The sequence below is a fragment of the Vombatus ursinus genome, unplaced genomic scaffold (assembly GCF_900497805.2).
Source record: "Vombatus ursinus unplaced genomic scaffold, bare-nosed wombat genome assembly UNPS02014932.1, whole genome shotgun sequence".
Taxonomy (NCBI): Eukaryota; Metazoa; Chordata; class Mammalia; order Diprotodontia; family Vombatidae; genus Vombatus; species Vombatus ursinus.
Genome location: NW_020954710.1, coordinates 9,083,054 through 9,090,225, shown reverse-complemented (window position 1 = coordinate 9,090,225; position 7,172 = coordinate 9,083,054).

Below are 7,172 nucleotides of genomic sequence, written 5' to 3'. Positions count from 1 at the left end.
ATAGATACATAGATACATAGATACATAGATACATAGATACATAGATAGATAAAGTGAGTGAGTGAGTGAGTATATGTTAAGTGCTTACCATGTTCTAGGCACTGTGTTAAATACTGGGGATACAAAGAAATAGGACAGTGTGTGCCCTCAAGAAGCTTACATTCTAACAGGAAAAGACAAAAACATAAAAACGCATACTAACTTCATCTCAGTACAGAGCAATGTTATAATAAAGGCCTGGGGCACTATTTGTCCTATAAAATATACAGTATTAACAGCTTGGTGATATAAGGCATTCATATTATCCCTGAGTATGTGTTGGAAGATAGACTCCTAAATATTTTATAAATTCTGTAGTTATTTTAAATGGAATTTCTCCTTTTATCTCTTTTCAGCTGTGTATTTCTGGTGATATACAAGAATGCTGATGATTTATGTGGATTTGTTTTCTATCCTGGGAATTTTCTGGATTTATTATTTCAATTAGTTTTGGTTTTGTTTTGTTTTGTTTTGTTTTTGAGAATTCTTTAGAGTTCTTTAGATAGAACAGGGGGTGGGGAAGCTGCGGTTTGAGGCCACACGTGGCCTTCTAGGTCCTTGGGTGTGGCCTTTTGACTGAGTGCAAGATTTATGGAACAAATCCTTTTATTAAGGGGATTTGTTCTGTGAAGCTTGGACTCAGTCAAAGGGCTGCACTTGAGGACCTAGAGGGCCACATGTGACCTTGAGGCCACAGGTTCCCCACCCCTGAGATAGACCACATAAGCATCTTCAAAAAGTGTTTCTAAGCAATTCTGTAAAATTATGTTACCTAGAAGGTTGCAATCTGCAGTGATAGAAGGACTCTCCTCCTCTAGGAGCTCCTTCTATCACAATGAAATCACAACTTTAGTTCTTATCCTTATTAAGGACAGAGCTAGTACAATTTAGATTTTTCTGTTTCTTAGAATGGATTTTCTTGATGTCAAGAGAAAAGTGGGAGCCTCCCCCTACCCTCCTCTAACATGTTGGGGGGACTTCCTGTCATCAGCTAGCTCCTGGGAGGAAATGGATCAGATCGACACAGTCAGGAATGGCTTACTAACTATGTCATTGGATACATTGAAAGATTGGAATATTAGTTAGAGTAATCCCTCCAGTCATCCATACGAGGTATTAGGCAATCTGCCTAATACTGTTCTCTGCTCTCCTTTGCTTGCCTAGAGCAGCTTGGTCCAGACACTATCTCCAGAGACCATGTTTACCCTCCTCTACCTTCTGCTTCCTTCCCCTCCCTAACAGAGTTATCCAATCAGCTTTGGAACACCTGCCCTGGGAATGAACGATCCTGATAGATGAGTGAGTACAAACTCACCTAACCCCTATTTCTATTTCTCATCCTATCCATCCATTCATCCACCCACCCTGGCCATCCTGCCTCCTACCCTGCTGCCTCACATGTATTTTGCTCCTCTCTCCCTCTCCCCCTTCCCCTTTCCTACTCTTGCTCTGGAAACAGTAATTAAAGAATATGATCATTGCTTCTGGAAAGGGCATTATCGATCAATTCACCATTCCTGTGGCTTACTCTGTTAAGTAAACTTGTATCCCAGATATAGAGACAATGTAAAGAGATAGAGCATCTTCAAATAAATGCTTACACACCTGTCAGAATCATTTCTAAAAGGTCCTTGGATACTTCCCCTCCCCCCTTGCTTTACATTTTAGTTCTTTTAAAATGGAAATTATTGAAGAAATAAATAAATGAATGGAAAGACATTTATTAAATGCCTACTATGTGCCAAGCAGCGTTGAGAATATAAATACAAAAGTCCCTGTCCTCAAGGAACTTACATTATGATCAGGGGAAAATAACATGTGTTTGTGTGTGTCTCTGTGTGTATAGGCAGCTAGGTGGCACAGTGGATAGAGTGCCATCCCTGGAATCAAGAGGACTTGAGTTCAACTCTGGTCTCAGACACTTACTAGTTGTGTGACCCTGGGTAAGTCACTTAATCCTCGTTGCCTCAGTTTCCTCATCTGTAAAGTGAGCTAGAGAAGGAAATGACAAATCACTCCAGTATCTTTGCCAAGAGCACCCTCAAATGGGGTCACGGAGAGTCAGGCATGACAGAAAAATGACTAAACAACAACAAAGAGATGGTGCAGAAAATAACAAAGGAGATTAAATGAAAAGCATGGGAAAAGATGAAATTGTCATAACAGCTCGCTCTCTGTGGTTTTATAAGGCACTTTCCTAAAAATCAAGCAATCAACAAATATTTCTTAAGCTCCAAATATTCATGTCCAGTGGAGAAACTGAGGTTCAAGAAGTTGTGTCTTGCTGAAGGTCACAGAGGTAGTCGGTAGTAGAAGTGAGAACCCAGGTCTTCTGACTTCTAGGAGTTTTCCGTTTCTCACCCTTAGCCAAGAATGGGAAGTCCAGCAGTAAGCTCTAATTTTGCTCAGCAGATGGTATGCCTAAAATACATTCATATTTTCTGGCCTAGCAAATGATAGTCTCATAATCTGGTCCAAACATCTCTTTCTATTTTCTGTTTCTCTTCTTACTGAACAGTACTCTCTGAGGTTAAAAATAAAAAAGGAAGGGGGTTGAAGGTCAACTTCAAGAGGTTAAAGGTTTTGTGAAAAATGCACAACTGGAATTAGAAGTATTGTCCAATTTGCAAGCTAGGACAATGAGACAAGCCAGAGTAAGATGGTGACTGTTTTTAGCATGGGGATGTGTGGGTTGAATTCCTGAATGTGGATGTGAAAGAGCATCTAAATTGATGCTGGAGTTGGGGAGGGCAGGGGGAAGGACAGAGGAAAGGCACAAGGGAGAGGGCAGAAAAGAGTCCCAATGATTCATGACAGTACTATCAGGTGTAGCTGTAAAGAGTTTGTGAGGCCTCTGCAGAAAAATGGCTTCAAATGAAAACTCAAAGTTAGAATTATATTTGAGTCACAGTTCTATCACTTACTGGTCAGCTGACCTTGGGTAAGTCAAAACTTCTTTGAGACTGAGTTTCATTACAGCCTGTTGATAGCTGGTCAGGGAGCCTTCAGTCTGTTTTGGAGAAAGGAGATATTCTGTTCCATTGCAGTCTACAGGTTACCAAAGGTTTTGTATGAAAAGAATATTATACTGAGAAAAACGACAAAAAAGAAGAATTCAGAGAAACTTGGGAAGACATGCGAACGAACTGACGCAGAGCAAAGTAAGTAGAACTAAGAGAACAGTTTACATAGAGACCTAAAGGAAAAAAAAAACATTAAAAGACATCAGAATTCTGCTCAGTGTTAGTGGTCAATCTTGACTTCAGCGGACTGATGATGAAACATACCTCCCTTTCTCAGTAGAGACATAGTAGACTATAAGTAGGGCAGTTAGGTGGCACAATGGATAGAACACCAGCCCTGGACTCAGGAAGACCTGAGTTCAAACACAGCCTTACACACTTACTAATTGTGTGACCTTGGGCAAGTCACTTAACCCTGTTTGCCTCAGTTTATCATCTGTAAAATGTGCTGGAGAAGGAAATGGCAAACCATTTCAGTATCTCTGCCAAGAAAACCACATATAGGATCATGAAGAGTCGGACATGACTGAAATAACTTAACAACAACCAAGACTGTAAGTACAAAATGATGTATACAACGTCAGATGTGGCCAATGTGGTATTTTGTTTTACTTAACTGTAGTTCTTTGTTACAAGGGAAGGTTCAATTGGGTGGAAGGTTGAAATTAGAAAGGTGCTAGTATTTATACGGCTCTTCAAGGTTTGCAAAGTTCTTTACAAATATTATTTCATTCTATCCTTACAATAACCCTGGGAAGTAATAGGTACTATTATAGTCCCCATTTTTCTTTTTTTACAGATTAGGAAACTGAGGGAGACAGGTCAAATGATTTGTTCAGAGTCATATACATAGGAAGCATCTGAGGCTGGATTTGAACTCAGGGTTTCCTGATTGCAAGCCCAGTGCTCTATCCATTATGCCACCTAGCTGCCTCACCAGTTGAGAAATACATCAAGAAAGAAAGAGAGAGAGAGAGAGAGAGAGAGAAGGAAGGAAAGAAAGGAAGGAAGGAAGGAAGAAAGAAAGAAAAAAGAAAGAGAGAGAAAGAAAGGAAGAAAGAAAGAAAGAAAGAAAGAAAGAAAGAAAGAAAGAAAGAAAGAAAGAAAGAAAGAAAGAAAGAAAGAAAGAAAGAAAAAGAAAGAAAGAGAAAGAAAGGAAGGGAGGAAAGGAAGGAAGGGAGGAAAGAAAGGAAGGAAGGAAAGAAGGAAAGAAAGAAAAAGAAAGACAAATGGAGATAGAAAGGGGAGGAAATAAAAGGAAAGGGTTGGTCACAAATGTATCCCTGAATTATGGAGAGATATCTGTACTTTAACTTTGCTGGTGATGGAAATCTCCCTAATGTCAACACACTAAGCTTAGTGTAGGAGTGTTAGACCATAAATAACAGTACTGATCACTCCCTTAACACCGTTTCAAAATCACCACCATAACCAAATCAACCTCATTCATCCGTCATACCAAATACTCAACCTCATAGTGCTGACATTTGAGCATTCTGTTTTCATTTTGCTGAACTCGACTGACATTTTGTGGCTGAACTCTCTACATGTGACAGATCTGGTTTCCCAGCACTATATTTAGCCCACTTTTCAAACTGAACCAGAGGCAGGAGCAGATTTAGTGCTAGGCTAAAAGCTTAGCTACCAAGGATTATTAGTCCATAATTAAAGAATGGGCTGTTTCTGGACTGTTCTGATTAGAGGCTGGGCTCCATTTTGCGGGACTATTGGGAGAGTTCATAGATCATAGAACCAGAGATGCTAGGGACCTTATGTCTTCTAGTCTAACTCTTTCATTTTACAGATAAGGAAACTGAGGGCAAGAGGGGTGATAAGTGGCAGAGCTGGGAGATAAACCCCAGTCCTCTGTCTCTAAATCCGAATTTTTCCCTATTGTACCCCACTTCTCTGCAACAATACAGTCTGTATTCTTACTTGATTGGCTCATGAGTTAAGCTTGAATCCAAAAGGAAATAAAATATATTTTGTCACAAACATAATATTGCCTCAACTAGTAAACACATAAAATTCTGCTGTTGGTATACAGTGAAGTCCTGATTCGTGTGGATAATGAATCCTGAAGAGGTCATGTGTATTCAAATTCACATTAGTTGAAGTTATGATTATGTAAGTATGGTTATTGATTCCAGTCCAATGGAAATATGCAGTGAGAATTCTAATTATGTGACCACTTCAGGGGATTCATTACTCACACTAATCCAGACCTAGATATACAAGAGGAATATTCCCCCTTAAAAATATTATTTTTATGTCAAATCATACTCTATCAAAGCATGTTCTCCCTGTCTGTTAAAATATCAAACACTCCTTTCCTTCATTAAACCTTCCTAGACTAACCCAATATATACCATTCCCAGGTAGTGATCATGTAACCCTCACTGAAAGACCTCTAGGGAGGGCAAGCCCAATGCCCAGTACTTCTGGAGGATGCCCATTCCTCTCCGGATAGCTCTCGTTTTTAAGAAGTTTCTCCTTCTGTGGAGTCTGAATGTGCCTCTGAAGCCTCCATCCTCTGGTCCTAGTTCTGCTCTCAAGCATAGCATGCCTAATCTTACTTCTATTTGACACCCCTTCAAATACTTGAAGGAGGGTATTCTGGGACCCCTTCAGTCTCCCCTTCTTTAAGTTAAACATTTCCCTCCTGGATCTGCTTCTGACTCTCCAGACATCACCACCACGGCTCAGCTGCCTTTTCACCCTGGAACATCCTCCACCATACTAGACCTCTTCTCCCACTGGTGAGTTCCACCCTAGGCCTCCATTTTGGGAGGAGCCCGAGGTTAGCCAATGTTCATCACTATCTTTCTGGACTTTCAAACCAACTCCCATAGGTACCTTTCGCCCAACCCCAACACTTTTCAGCTACCTCTTATGTGTTGTCTTTCCTTATTAATGATAACAATAGCTAATGTTCATATCACATTTACTACGTGGCAGGCACTGTGCTAAGCACTTTATAATTATTATCTTATCTGATCATTACAACCCTTGGAAATAAGTGCTGTTATTATCCCAGTTTTACAGTGACTTGCCCAGGGTCATACAGCTAGTGAGTATCTGAGGCTATATTTGAACTCAGATATAAGCTCGTTGAGGGTAGATACTGTCTTTTTTGCCTGTATCTGTATCACCAGCATTTAGCACAATGCTTTGCACATAGTAAAGTATTTATAAATGTTTGTTGCCTGCCTATACATCCTCACTTCCTTCAACTAGTCCTTGTAGATCATTGTTTCAAGGACTCTTACCAATCTATATGCCCTCCCCTGAATGAGTCCAGATTGTTGACATCCTACCTAAAAATGTCATGCCCAGAACTGACCATAATTGTTCTAGAGACTACGCTTCTTCATGAAGTCTGAGATCAAAGAAGCTTTTTTGATTGTTAAGTCATACTGTTGACTCATCTTAATTTTAACTAACGACCGGAAATAAATTAGCAATGAGAAAAAAAAAGATTTCATCCTTGAATTTTTGAAGAGGAGCCCAATCCTCCCCTCACTAGATCCTGCCATTCCTTGCAAACTTTCTTGCAATATTTCTCTTCCCTTTGTCTGCCAAACTCCTAGAAAAAAACTATCTATATTCCCTACTTTCATTTCCTTTTCTGCTTCTTAATTCTTTGCACTCTGGCTTCTATCCTCATAGCTCAAGTGAAACTGCTCTTTCCAAAGTTACCAGTGATCCCTTAGTTGCCAGACCTGATGGCCTTTTCTGTCCTCATTCATCTGGACTTTTCTATCATTTGATGCTGTTTCCCATCCTTGTCTTGTGAATACTTTCTCCTCTCTGGGCTATTTAAACACTGCTCTCTCTTGGTTCTCCTACCTGTCTGATTGCTCCTTCTCAGTCTCTTTGCCTAAGTATCATCCATACGACATCCCCTAACTATGGGTGCATCCCACAGCTTTGTCCTGGATCCTCCTCTTCTCTCTCGCCATCTCTCCCTCCTTCCTTCTTTCTCTGTCTCCCTCCCTCCCTTCCTTTCTCCCTTCTTCCCTCCCCCTCTTCCTCCTTACCTCTCTCTCTGTCTCCCTCTCTCTTTCTCTCTCTTTCACTCTCTCTCTCCCTTTCTCTCCTTCTCTCTCT